This window comes from Herpailurus yagouaroundi, unplaced genomic scaffold, assembly GCF_014898765.1.
Source record: "Herpailurus yagouaroundi ecotype Mexico unplaced genomic scaffold, PumYag 530, whole genome shotgun sequence".
Classification (NCBI taxonomy): Eukaryota; Metazoa; Chordata; class Mammalia; order Carnivora; family Felidae; genus Herpailurus; species Herpailurus yagouaroundi.
This window is the reverse complement of record NW_024412747.1, coordinates 4,021,596-4,035,382: the sequence shown is the minus strand read 5'-3', so window position 1 is coordinate 4,035,382 and position 13,787 is coordinate 4,021,596. Positions and strand designations below refer to the sequence as shown.

The following is a 13,787-nucleotide window of genomic DNA, read 5'->3' as shown; positions in this document are numbered from 1 at the left end:
AGGAGGTGGGAGAGTCAGTGTCAAAATCTGAGATTTTAAGATGCTAACTGCTGGCTCTACAGATGGAAGAGGGCACGCCTCAAGGAATGTATGGAGCCTCTGGAGGCTGGAAAAGGCAAGAAAACAGGCTTTCCTTCAGAGCAGAAACAAATGCGATTCTGCCAACACCTTAATTTTAGCCCAGCGAGACCCTTTTCCGACTTCTGACTTCTAGAAGTGCAGTACGATGAATGGATTGTTTTAAGCCACTCATTTTGTGGTTGTTTGTTACAGCTGCAAGGCAGGGAAAGAGAGCTAGGTGGTTAACAAGGCTGGGTTCTTATGCAGCAGGGGAAGAGGGTGTGTGACCCTTTCACCCACGCCCCATATACAGCCGGCCCCTCCCTATCTCCTTCAGCCTCACTTCCGGCACTCTCCGCTGTATTAGTCTGCCCCGGATGCCATTAGAGAGTACCACAGACTAAGGGGCTTATGCAACAGAAACTTATTTTCTTACAGTTCAGGGGGTCACAAGTCCAAGGTCAACGTGCTGGCAGGTTGGTTTCTTCTGAAGTGTCTTTCCTTGGCTTACAGACGGTCATCTTCTTGCTGTGTCCTCATATGGCCTCTGTCTTTGTGTGTCTGTGTCCTAATCTTGTTTTTTCTTTAAAGTTTATTAATTTATTTTGAGAGAGAGAGAGAGAGAGAGTGTGTGTGGGAGCAGGGGAGGGGCAGAGAGAGAGAATCCCAAGCAAGTTCTGTACTGTCAGCGCAGAGCCTAAAGTGGGGCTCGAACTCACGAACTGTGAGAGCATGACCTGGGCTGAAATCAAGAGTCAGAGGCTTAAGTGACTGAGCCATCCAGGCGCCCCATGTCCTAATCTCTTCATATAAGGACACCAGTTACATTGGATTAGGGCCCATCCACATGACCCCATTAATTACCTCTTTTAAGGCCTTCTCCAAATAGGGTCACATTCTGTAACGTTCTGAATTTGGTGGGGGATGCAACTCAGTCCATAATACTCCGCCCTCCGGACCCCCAAAGTTGATGTCCTTCTTACGTGAAAAGTAAATTCACCCCCATCCCAACAGCCCCAAAGTCTTAATCTTCTTCTAAAATCTCATCTAGGGGCGCCTGGGTGGCTCAGTCGGTTGAGCGGCCGACTTCGGCTCAGGTCATGATCTCGCAGTCCATGAGTTCGAGCCCCGCATCGGGCTCTGTGCTGACAGCTCAGAGCCTGGAGCCTGTTTCGGATTCTGTGTCTCCCTCTCACTGACCCTCCCCTGTTCATGCTCTGTCTCTCTCTGTCTCAAAAATAAATAAAACGTTAAAAAAAAATTAAAAAAAAAATAAAATCTCATCTAAATCAAGTATGGAGGAGACGTGAGTTATGATTCATCCTGAGGCAAAAACTCCACTCCAGCTGTGAACCCGGGAAATCAGACAAGTTATCCGTTTCCAAAACACAACGGTGGCCTAGGAGAGAGTTTTCCAGGCCGAAAGGGAGAAAGCAGAAAGAAGAAAGTGGTCATAGGTCCCAAGCGAGTGCTCTGAAAGACAGTGTGGTTCTTTAGGCTATGTCAAATCCCATCTTTGTGACACTATTTCAACAGAAAAGCTATTTTCACAAGGTGGGAAGTGTCTGACTGTCAGAGAAAAATGACACATTTGAATTGTCCATGTGACTTTTAATTGAGGAAAGGACAAACACTGTCCTATTTCAGCTCTGAGCATTATTCAAGAATAATGAATTTTCCTATAAACATTCTTCAGCAAGCCACTAACTGGCACATTCCTGGACAATTCGTCTTTTTAAGAAAGGACATGATTTTGTTCCAAAGTATCAGGATTTAACTTTACTTCGTGTGTGTGTGTGTGTGTGTGTGTGTGTGTGTGTGTGTGTGTGTTTGCAAATTTATCTCCCACCTCATTGGCTTCCGGTAAGATTTTTCGTGGGAAGACAGATCAAATAAGGTTTCTCTGTCGTCCTTGTCTCCATCACGATTCCCTCTCACCTCTAGAAACCTGTTCTTGTCTTGGTCAAGATTGCTGTTTGCAAACAGGCTCCTGACCCTCAGAGGAAGACTGTTAGTAAACTGCAGCTCTTGGAAAATCTGTAACACATTGCTGACCTTCTCACCCTGGGGAAGAGCTGACTCGGAAGGGAGCCCCCAGCAGGACCCAGAAAAGACCGACCAGAAGGCAGGTGAGGCCCCCGCATGACAAAGGTATTCAGGGATCTTGGTGAAAGTATCTTTCCCAGGATGATCCTGTGACCTACACACAGCTCCAGGCATGCGGCCCCTTCCCTGGTCTCTCTCCTCTTGCTTAGGACTATACTTCTCTTTCCCACCTTCCAAACCTTCTTTTGCCACCCTCTCAACCTCTTTTAAACAAAAATACTTTGATTTTCAGAGCAGTTTTAGTTTCACAGCAAAACTGAGCAGAAAGTACAGAGATCTCCTGTGTCCCCCCCACCCCGACACCTGCACAGCGTCCCCACCACCAGCACCGCTGACCAGCCTGGTGCATCGGTTACAACTGATGAACCTGCACTGACACATGATTAGCACCCAGAGGCCACAGTTCACACTGTCTTTGTTCATTCTTGGCGTTATACCTTCTATGGGTTTGCACAAGTGTATAATGACACATGGCCATCATTAGACTGTCACATAGAAGTCTCACTGCCCTAAAAATCCTCTGAGGATGAGGTGTAATTATACCTGCCTCCATGGCACAGTTTTGAAGATTAAATGAGATGATGTGAGTGAGGGGTCTAGAAAACTGCCTGGCACAGTGGGGGGGTGGGGGTGGGGGTGGGGAGCCTCGGTAAGTGGCAGTTATCAGTACGATGGAGGCACATGGGAGCAGGCTGGGCCAGGGGGCTTGTGATGTGGACCATCTGCTCTCCCCAGGGCTCTGTCAGGAAGTGCAAGCCTTCTGTGTGTGTTAACCTGTCAGGGAGGAAAGCCAGGCTGCCTGGAGTAGGGTGAAGCCTGAAAGAAAACCTGAATCAAGTAACCTCAAACATAGGGATCGTACCACACTTACAGGTGTTGACCTACACCTCCCAATCCATGGAGGGACCGGTGTGGTAGTTAAACAACAGACACGCCCAAGAGTCTTAGACTTTTGTTTCCAAAGCCTGAGCCTCAGAGGTGGGAAAGAATTCAGGAGATAGGAGGGCAATGCCTTCACCAGAGCAGGGCGAAGAGTGGAGTTGCCCCAGGACTAGAGGGTAACCTTCACCAACAGCCAGCATGGCTGGGGCTGGGGGTGGGAGTCTTAGGTGGGGCATGGGGGGGTTGGCAAGACCCAAAAACAAACTGGCCGCCTACTGCTCTGAAGCAGAGAGGGTCCCAGAGGAGAGTGTTGTGCCCCCAGGCAGGACCCGAGGCCACCAAGAGGCACTCGCCTCACGGGCCGATGCCCAGTTGGTGGGTGTCTCATTGGTCACCTGGTGGACAGATGCCTCAAGGGCCAAGGGGGCACCTCTCCCACACCCTGGCCTTTCCTAAGTCCTGGGGAGACCCTGAGGCAATCCCAGGGAGGCTGGGGACACCTGGTAAAAACTGAGACTAAAGTTCCTTGCCAGCCAAAAGGATGCATGCTTCAGTGAAAGTCAAGTTATTGGAAAATCAGAAGAATCACCTTTCTCCCCCGCACCAGAGTTTGTGGATTGAGATTCACAGCAGCCCTATTCACTCTGACTCACGGCGCTGGACGGTGGCCCGTGTTACTGACGGCTCCCCTGCTGCAGGCCCAGCTTCCTGTCCCGTGTGCTTCATTCAGCGGCTTCCCTCCACTTTTGTGATCCGAGTCCTCGGCCTCCTTTGATTCTGGGGCTTCATGCCAGTCCCTGGTCAAGGGCGCCTGCTCTCACCATCTCATCTGGCCTCCTCTGTAGCTCACTAGTCATTGATTACCAGCTGCCTCTTTGAAGGCTTGTTTCCTTGGAATCTTTGTGACTGAACCCGCGGCAGCCACAGTGCCCTCATGTTAATTATGCCAGTGCCCCCCCCACCCCCCACCCCACACAGAACTGAGCAGGACCAGAAACAGCCATGAAATCCCTCTCTGAGCTGAAATGGCATCTGCTCTACTTGGAAGTGATGAAGTTTAACACCTGCTTGGTACTTTTCACACAGGAGTTCATTAGTAAAATAGGTGAGGCTGATGTTCATATAAGGCAAGAAAAAGCAGAGGCTCAGATCAAGCTGTTTTGATTTTATTTCTGAAACCATATTTAATGTAATGGTGCGTGAACTCTTCTGAAACGTCAAATATGAGAGGCTTTAAAGAACTGGTACCAAACTTCCTCCCTATAATATTCAAAATCAAATACAGTAAAACCTTGGATTGCAAGTAAGTTGTTCTGCGAGTGTTCCACAAGACGAGCAAACATTTCTAATAAATTGTAACTTGATAAATGAGCGACGTCTTGTGATACGCGTAGTACGTGACGCCGAATGTCACGTGATCACAACTGAGGCAGTGGTTGTTCTCTGTCTCTCTGTCTCTCTCTCTCACTGCGGGATTGTGGGTAATCACCTCCCATGCTCGGATGCTCGGTCTCAGGCTGTGGTGTTTGGCAGAAATCAGTGATTTTTCAGAACGTTGGAAGGTGCCCACGACTGGCACTAATGTATTTGTTGTCACCTCAAAGCACCTGTGGACAGTCCTTTGCTTTTCCAGACAAGAGTGAGCTTACGAATGCTTGCTTCATTCTAGGTCAGGCTGCCTGCAGATATAGACCCTTTCCTCTGCCACACTATTGCCAGTTACACGAAATACAGTGTATGCCAAGAGTTTATTAATACCGCACTGTAGTCAACATCCATGTGAGCATATATAATGGCCCCCATGCAGTAAAGGGTTGAAAAGAAAGGAGGTAAGAAGACGATTACAGGAGAAGTTAAGAAGGAAATCATTGACAAGTACGAATGAGGTATGCAAGTGGCCAGCATTGCAAGACTTTATAAGAAGTCTGGATTGACCATTTGCACAATATTAAAGAAGAAAGAAGGGGGCTAGGCGCAGCCAAAGGAGTCACGAGAATATCAAAGCAACGGCCACGTGTTCTGGAAGATGTAGAAAAGTTGCTTCTGGTTTATATAAATGAGAAGCAAATAGCAGGGGACACTGTGACCGAGAACTTTATCTGGGAGAAGGCAAAGGCCTTGTACACTGACCTTGTAAGTAAACTGCCAGGTACGTCAACAGAAAATAAAGGCTACAAGGCAAGATGGTTTGATAACTAAGAGGAGAAGTGGCATCCATGCTGTTGTGAGGCATGGTGAGGCTGTGAGTTCAGATGCTAAGGCAGCTGAGGTGTTCACCACCGAGTTCCAGAAGCTCATGGTTTCCAAGCACTACCTGAAGGAGCAAGTTTTTTAACTGTGACGAGATGGCATTTTTTGGGGGGAGAAAGATGCCAAAGAGGACCTACATTACAGAAGAGAATGAAATGTCCAGTCACGAACCCATGAAAGACTGTCTCACCCTCTCGTGCTAACGCAAGCCAGGAGTTCAAAGTCAAGCCCCTGGTCGTGTATCATTCAGAGAATCCACGAGCCTTCAAGAAATGAAGGTGCATGGGGTGCATGGGTGGCTCAGTCAGTTTAGCATCTGACTTCGGCTCAGGTCATGATCTCAACAGTTCATGAGTTCAAGCCCTGCATCGGGCTCTGCTGACAGCTCAGAGCATGGAGCCTACTTAGGATTCTGTCTCCCTCACTCTCTGGCCCTCCCCTGCTTGTGCTCTCTCTCTCTCTCTCTCTCTCTCATGCTCTGTCTTCCCAAAATAAATAAACATTAAAAAAAAAAAAAGAACTGCAATGTGCAGAAGAGCCAGTTAAACGTTATGTGGAAGGTCCAACAGCAAGGCTTGGGTCACTTGTATCTTGTTCGATTAGTGGATCAACGTGGTCTTGGGTCCTACAGTGAAGAAATATCTTTTTGAAAAGAATCTGCCACTCAAAGCCTTGCTGGTCATGGATAATGCTCCTACTCATCCTCCAGGCTTTGAGGATGACTTACTGGAGGAGCTCGAGTTCATCGTCAAGTTCCTTCCTCCCAACACCACTCCGATCCTCTAGGCCATGGACCAGCTGGTCATTTTGTACTTTAAAAAGCTTTACACCAGAGCATTATTTCAGCGATGCTTTGAGGTGACCGAAGGAACAAACCTTTCCCTCTGAGGGTTTTGGAAAAGTCATTTCCACATCGTGAACTGCCTCAAGATCATCAATAGAGCATGGGATGGGGTCACCAAGAGAACCCTCAATTCTGCTTGGAGAAAACTGTGGCCTGATTGTGCTCTTGGGCATGACGTAGAGGGGCTTGCTCATGAACGGGAGCCACCAGTTGTCGATGAGATTGTGTCCTTGGGGAAGACCAGGGGACTGGAGGTGAATGAGGATGACATTTGGGAGCTGGTGGAGACACATGGCCTGGAGCTGACCACCGACACACTGCCGGATCTGCATCGCAAGCAACCCCAAGAGGTTACGGAGGAGATCTCGTCTGCAGGGGCGGGGGGGGGGGGGGGGAAGGCAGAGGAATCCCTCACTTCGAACAAGATTAGGGAGAGGTGTAAAATGTGGGAAACAGTGCAAACTGTATAGAAAAGCACCACCCAAATAAGGCCGTAGCAGTGCAAGCAATGAACTTGTTTAACGACAATGCAATGTCACATTTCCTCAAAATCCTCAAAAGGAGGCAAAAGCAAGTGTCATTGGATAGTTTCCTTATTAAAGTCGCACAGAAAAGAAAAAGATTCCATTGAGTCAATCCACAGCAATGATTCCGTTAGCGATAGTGAAACTTGTCCTACACAATCACCCTCCTCCGTCTTGTCTCCCTCACACCAGCCACGGAGGTTTTCAAAGGTAAGTGGAATTAATTAATTTCTTTTTCTATACATGCTGTATTTTCTTTATTATTTTAAATTATGTTACAGTATTGTCATCATTTTTATGTGAATATTTTTGGACTGTGGAATGAATCATCTGAGTTTCCATTTCTTACGGGGAAATTCGCCTTGATATACAAGTGCTTTGGATTACAAGCATGTTTCTGGAACGAATTATACTTGCAAACCAAGGTTTATTGTAATTCCGATCCAAACCTAGAGTTGGCTGCCTGAGTTTACTCTTTGGTGCCTGGCATGTTTCTACACTCATCATTTGCTTTCATTATTTTATTTATTCACCACCCCAACTCTTCCTGATAAAAGCTGCTTTACACATTTTCAGGGTCTCATTCAGATGCTACTACCCTCTCAAACAAAAGTGTCTTGACCTGGCTTGCCGCCTTGGTCCCTGGAGCTGAGCCCCACCCTCCATCACTGTGATGCTTCTAGACTTTTTATCGTCCTCAACATCTTAGACTTTGTACTCTGGTATTCAAACAATGGTGCTTGGATATTTTCTTCCTTTCTAGACTGCCAGCTCTTTTGAGAATAGGGAATTTTTAGACTCATTTTTATAACCTCAGGGAAGATGGGAGTTTTCCACTTAGTACATATTTAATGAATTGAATTGAATGAAAAAACAAAAAACAAACAAACAACTCAGCATCACTCCTTTCTCTGAATCAATACCTCAGGAACAGAAATGATGATGGCCTATCCAGAGTCAAATTTCCTCACCTGCAAGGACTCCAGGTCTCAGTAATCCTTTCTTTATTATAATTTTTTTAATGTTTATTTTTGAGAGAGAGAGAGGAAAACACAGGGTCCAAAGCAGGTTCCAGGCTCTGAACTGTCAGCACAGAGCCCGACGTAGGGCTTGAACCCATGAACCATGAGATCATGACCCGAGCCGAGGTCTGATGCTCAACCAACTGAGCCACCCAGGCGTCCCAAGGTCTCAGTAATTCTTTTGAAGGATGTTTATTTCCAAAAGGAATCAACCTAGTTTTCTTCCTCCCTAATTATGTGCTCATTATAAAATATCCAAACTCTACAGGAAAATATAAAGTTAAAATCACCTGTAAGTTAAATCATTTCAGTAAGACAATAAAGATTTTTGTTTATATTTTCTTTAATTTCATTCCATGAAAAAAACCCAAAGTAGTTCTAATACTAATGACTCCCTTAAAAAAGTCAGTATTCAGTGGAGGAATTTCCAAATTGCTTTGTATTATGGAATATTTCAGACATATAACGCAATTGAGAGAATAATACATGACACACCCTGGTCTCTCTACCACCCAGCTTATCAAATAAAACAAAAATATGTGGGTGAGGTGCCTTGGGACCTCTCCCCAGCAATCTCTCTTCTGAAGTCAGTTTATTATTTCCACACATCTTCAGACTTTTTAAAACATATGCACGTATCTCTAAGCAATACGGAGAATTATTTCCTATTTAAAAGTATTGTTAGGGGCGCCTGGGTGGCTCAGTCAGTTGAGCGTCGAACTCTTGATTTCAGCCTAGGTCATGATCTACTGGTTCGTGTGTTTGAGCCCTGAGTTGGGCTCTGTGCTGACAGTGTGGAGACTGCTTGGGATTCTTTCTCCCTCTCTCTCTTCCCCTCTCCCGCTCGTGGGCTCTCTTTCTCAAAATAAACATCCAAAAAAAAAAAAAAAAAAGTATCTGTAGATGGGATACTATATTTACCATCCTGAACTGTTTTCCGGAGCAGTTCACTGACACACTGTTCCACTGTTATTTATCCCCCCCCCCATTTATCTTTTGTCCTGTTGATGCAGAACTGGTTATTTCCCGTAGTTTGTTATCTTGTACGATAACGTGATGAATGGATCTCTCGAGCAAGGATTGCTGTGGGGGGCACACTAGGAGTAGAAGTGATTGGTATCACCTTACATGCACTCTTCACTTTTACTCTCCCCTTTCCAATTAAACAGGACAATAGTAAGATGTTTGAGGCCCCCATTCATTTGGCATTAGCTTCACATAAATCAAGCACAAGCTCGTAGAAGACATCGCCACTCTTTATTCAAGAAACTTAAATTTTAAAATTTCGAAAAGATCCTCAAATCACCGGCACCTGCAAGCTGTCAGACACACCCCTTCAGAAGAGGGTAAGCACTGGACTGTGCTGTTGGGGACAGCGGCCCGTGGTCAGTGGCGACCAGCAGATGGGTGCCGTGGCTGTGTCATCACAGAAGCCCTGTCGAGGCGGGGCAGCCCAGGGCAGGTGTTGGGTTCATCCTGGGAACTCTGGTGCGAGGACAGGGTTTGGAAGGTGCCGGTCGGCGTGGCCCGACATGCCAGTTCAAGGCCCCGGTGGGTCTGTCTGTCATAAACAAGGGCCACCCCCCGAGCGGTGTGGGCGCAGCTCGGCACTTCTCAGGGAGCGTGGCCCTCAGACGTGAGGGACACATCCTACAGGGGAGGAGCTCTGAACCGCTGTCATGGCCAGTCATCTGGCGCTCTGTGGACGGGAGCCTCTGTCAACCGACATCCTGGAAGAGGCAGTCCGGGGGTGTGAGCATCAGGACTCTCAAGTGACTTCTGACCTGACCCTGTTTACACGTCCAGCATAACTCCTTGCTTCTACTTCTTCTAAAAGTGGTGATACAGGAATTAACCCTCAGCTAACCAAACGATGGCACAGACTGACAGGAAAACTTCATTCTGGGACGATATCACATCAGAGTTTAAAACAACCCTGGAGACGACCCCGAGGACCACGAGCAGAGGGTCAGCAGCCGTGTGTGAGGTGTGTGGTTTCCCAGCTGGACGACGCCCGGCACAGGGCAGGGCTTCGTTTACGGACTTTTCATCTTTGTGCCAAGACTGAGCGAACTGAATCTGCCAGAGCTGAATTGGAGAATCCTCCTTCAAGTCCAGCTGGAGCAGCCAGAATGTTCCAATGCTCCTTGTGAGATGAACTCTAGAATGTTCCGAGGCTCCTTGGGAGATGAACTCCTGGGGAAAAGTTGTTTTTTTTTTTTTTTTTCCCAGATAGGAAGTGTGGATGAGAAGCCAGGACACTGGCTTCTAATCCTATTTCTGTATTTGATTTACTTGTCTGACTTTGAGCAAGTTTCTATCTCTGCATTTGGGGGGGGGTTTCCCTTTGTAACAATGTGATCCTCTTGTCCCAAAAAGATTGGAGCCAAGCATGATGCCTCAGGTGGGAACAAAACCAGTAAGACAACTTAACCAATTCATCAAATATTAGACACTGTGGGGCGCCTGGATGGCTCAGGTCATGATCTCATGGTTTGTGAATTTGAGCCCCGTGTCAGGCTTACTGCTGTCAGCACAAAGCCTGCTTTGGATCCTGTGTCCCCGCACCCCATCTCAGCCCCTCCCCTGCTCATGTGTGCACACGCTCTCTGTCTCTCTCAAAAATAATATTAAAAATATTTTTTTAATGTTTGCTTATTTTTGAGGCAGAAAGAGACAGAGCATGAGCAGGGGAGGGGCAGAGAAGGACAGAGACACAGAACCTGAAGCAGACTCCAGGCTCCGAGCTGTCAGCAAAGAGCCTGATGTGGGGCTCAAACTCACAGACCGTGAGATCACGACCTGAGCCAAAGTCAGGTGCTTAACCGACTGAGCCACCCAGGCGCTCTTCAAAAATACACATTTAAAAAGATATATTGGACATTGTCACCTGACTTTCTGAGCTAAAACCTTAATGGCTTGATCGTGAAGGAAAAAATGAGCAAACAAAGGAAACCATTCTAGTTTAGAAGAACTTATGACCAATGAACACTCAGACAGCTGTTTCTAAAAGACAAAGGAAGGGTGCCATCAAAGGCTGTCACCCACGAACACTGCTGATCACTGGTTACAAACGTTAACAGGATTTCTCCAAGGTGTATATTCACACTTTGCAGACAGACCGATTTGTGTTGCTCAAGTGAACTATGAATGGAGGGGAATTTTTTAGCAGTAGTGAAAAAAACCAGAACAAAACAGGACATATGAAATAAGCCTGCAAGTGACCTGGATTTTTTCCAGGAAAAAAGATGCAGAGTCCGACGTGAGTTTTTCTTTAACGTGTTGGCGGCTTGCTGGTGACCTCTGCAGAGTCACTGTCCATGGTGAACTGTCCCTAAGTGGTACAGGTGGTGGTGGTGAGTGGCAGGGTGGAGGCTGGAGGTGAGCAGAGAGAAGTTCCACTTTTTCCAGGGCCCCAGGAAGCCCCAGACCACTGATTGGTGGAGCTGATCCGACCTATGCCAACCACGCCCCACCCCTACATGAAGCACCTGAAATGATGTGGACCGTGGTGGGAAATCCCTGAACAACGTGTGAGCAAGAGAGTCTACAGGGGCAGTGGGGGGGGGGGGGGGGGGGGGGGGAAGGGTAGGCGGGGACTGGCTCTGGCTATTTCTCCTTTGAACCAGAAGTCAGCCAGTTGTTGGGAAGAGGCACTTTGAGATGGGGAAAGTCTAATCAAGATAATAAGGCTATAACCAGCAGGAAAAATGTACCCATGGTCCAGCTCACCTCAAAGTCTCTGTAAGACTGCAAAGACAAGTATCCAAATCTGAGACGCGGATAAAATGAAGCTCTGGTCCAAATGCAGGAGGGAGACTTCCTACCAGTCCCACCAATCACTAAGTGGTCGCCACTTTGCCAGGGAGGGTGGGGGACAAACAGCCAGTCTCAGAACGGCCCTCTATACCTACACAGGGAGGACCCATCCTCTGGAAATTCTCCACCCAGTGCCCCGTGGCAGGAGCAAGGCTGCTTAGTGATTCTTCCTGCTCTGAACCCAGCAGCTGATAAAGGAAGGCAATGTGGACAAAGGCAGAGAAGAAATACATTTATGGTATATTTAGAAAATTTACCGTAACATTTGTTAACAAACCACAGAGTACTGAAAAGAGGATTCCACAGACCAGGGCTCCAAAGGTTTTAAAGCATAAAAGTCCCCCCCCCTTTTTTTTTTATTTAATTTGAGAAAGAGAGAGAGAGAGAAAAAGTATGAGCAGGGGAGGGGCGGGGAGAGAGGAGAGAGCGAGAATTCCAAGCAGGCTCCACACCGTGAGCTTGGAGCCCTCCAGATGTGGGGCCTGAACTCACAACTGTGATATCATGAACTGAGCTGAAGACAGACACTTACTTAACTGACTGAGCCACCCAGGCACCCCTAAAGGTTCCTTCTAAAATAAAAAAAAAATGCAGTGTCCCTATGGCAGTACTTTTAATATCTATTGACTCAGAAGACATACAGTGATATAAAGAATTCAGTAATACACTAACATTCATTTTATCTTACTGATCTCAAGGACATCTATGCACACTTGCAAATCAGCAGTAGACAAGCACGTGACATTCTGTATTGAGTCTACACAGGGTTCCTGGGCTGGACCTGCCTTCAAGGACCTCGTGTAGTAGTTCTGGGTACCACTTGGAGGAAGCTGAAGGCTGGGAGAGGGAAGGTAATGTAACCCCACTTGAACCAGCCAGCTAGTGGTTGAGAATCTCCCTCTACTGCCAGGGGTCCTCTCTCTGGGGGACCCTGGGGTCTTTCCTTGCATGAAGTAGGTAAGCCCAGATTAGGGTGGGGAGAAACCAGCTCTCTGTGCAGTGACAGAATATTCTGATGGACAGGTCTGTGCTTTCTCTCCGTGCTCCCTTGTACCTAACCCTTCCTCAGCCAGCCAGACACATCCATGTTGCCTCGGGGGGAACTTGGATTATTAAAGTAGGGCTAGAAAGACAAAGAAGTATTATGCTTTTTTCCTTCAAAGTAGGTTCTGAAAGCCCTTGCTTCAGGAACAAGTTTTGGATGCCAACGCTTCTGATTTATAAGAGAGGAAGGCTTGCAGAAAGGGAGGGCTCCAAAGATACCTAGAAAAAAACACCTCAGAAAGGCCAGGATTGACCTGTCCCTAGGACACCTGTGTTGGGAGAGGCATGACGAGCGGTACAGAATAACCCAGGAGGCTAGAGGACCCATGTGTAAGGAGAGCAGTGAGCACTGAGAAGCAGGCCTGCACCTGGTTTGTCTTTATCACACTGGGAGTCCATGCTTGCTAGAACCTTGTGGCCACTCAGGGGCACGTCATGCATGCTAAGGCCATATTCTCTGAGGGCCTCTCGCCAGCAGACCTGCATATGGCCGTGGGTCCTCCGCAGGATGCCTGCCTGTGCCCTGAGGCAGACTATCCCATAGGCCATCCTCATGTCGAAGACCCAGGGAATCTCATGCACTCCCCTCCAGAGGGTGGATGCCACAGCATCTTGTTCCTGTACTTGGGAGGGGCACATCTGACCATCCAGAGGATGGTACCCTATTTCCCGATAAGGGCATTTGGGGCCATTTTTGCCCCCTAAGAGGCAATAGAATGCAATAGAAAAAGCGTGGAAGCCCCGAGTTTGCATCCTGGCCCTGCCATGTTCCACAGCCAAATTATACTCAAGACTCAGTTTCTCATTCAAGAATGGGGAGAAAACTTCACGCCTCCTGCTGTTTCTGAAAAGATCAAGTGGACAGGTGACGTGAAGGCTTTCAGGGAGCTATAAAATGCGAATCAACTGTTAGCCACTGCTCCTTTGAAAACCTAAGCACTGCCTGTAAAATACTTGGACCACATATTAAGCAGACATATCTGGAGTAGTGGTTTCAGGTAAGGTTTATTGTGCCTAATATTTTTTTTTAAACTTGGAACACTGTCTTAAAATTCTTCTGACCACTTATTTCAGTCAAAGACCGAGGGATAGGGATGTGTTATATGAAAGAACTCTTGAGATAAAGAATTGTTTCTATGGAAGAATGAGAATGAATCAAATAAGTCTGAGATAGAAAGAGATGTTTGGAGAGAGGAGGACCTTAAACGCATAAGGATGCTGTGCTCAACCACAGTC

General features: G+C 47.2%; 1 protein-coding gene across 1 annotated transcript in view; it reads right to left on the bottom strand.

The window, feature by feature from the left end:
• The window catches only part of GNG4 (G protein subunit gamma 4), a 54,292-nt gene extending 50,545 nt beyond the window's left edge, over positions 1 to 3,747 (bottom strand). The window contains exon 1 of the mRNA XM_040464859.1: positions 3,638 to 3,747. The gene's annotated coding sequence lies outside the window, so the exon portion shown is untranslated. The remainder of the gene's footprint in view (positions 1 to 3,637) is intronic.
• Between the last annotated feature and the right edge of the window lie 10,040 nt (positions 3,748 to 13,787).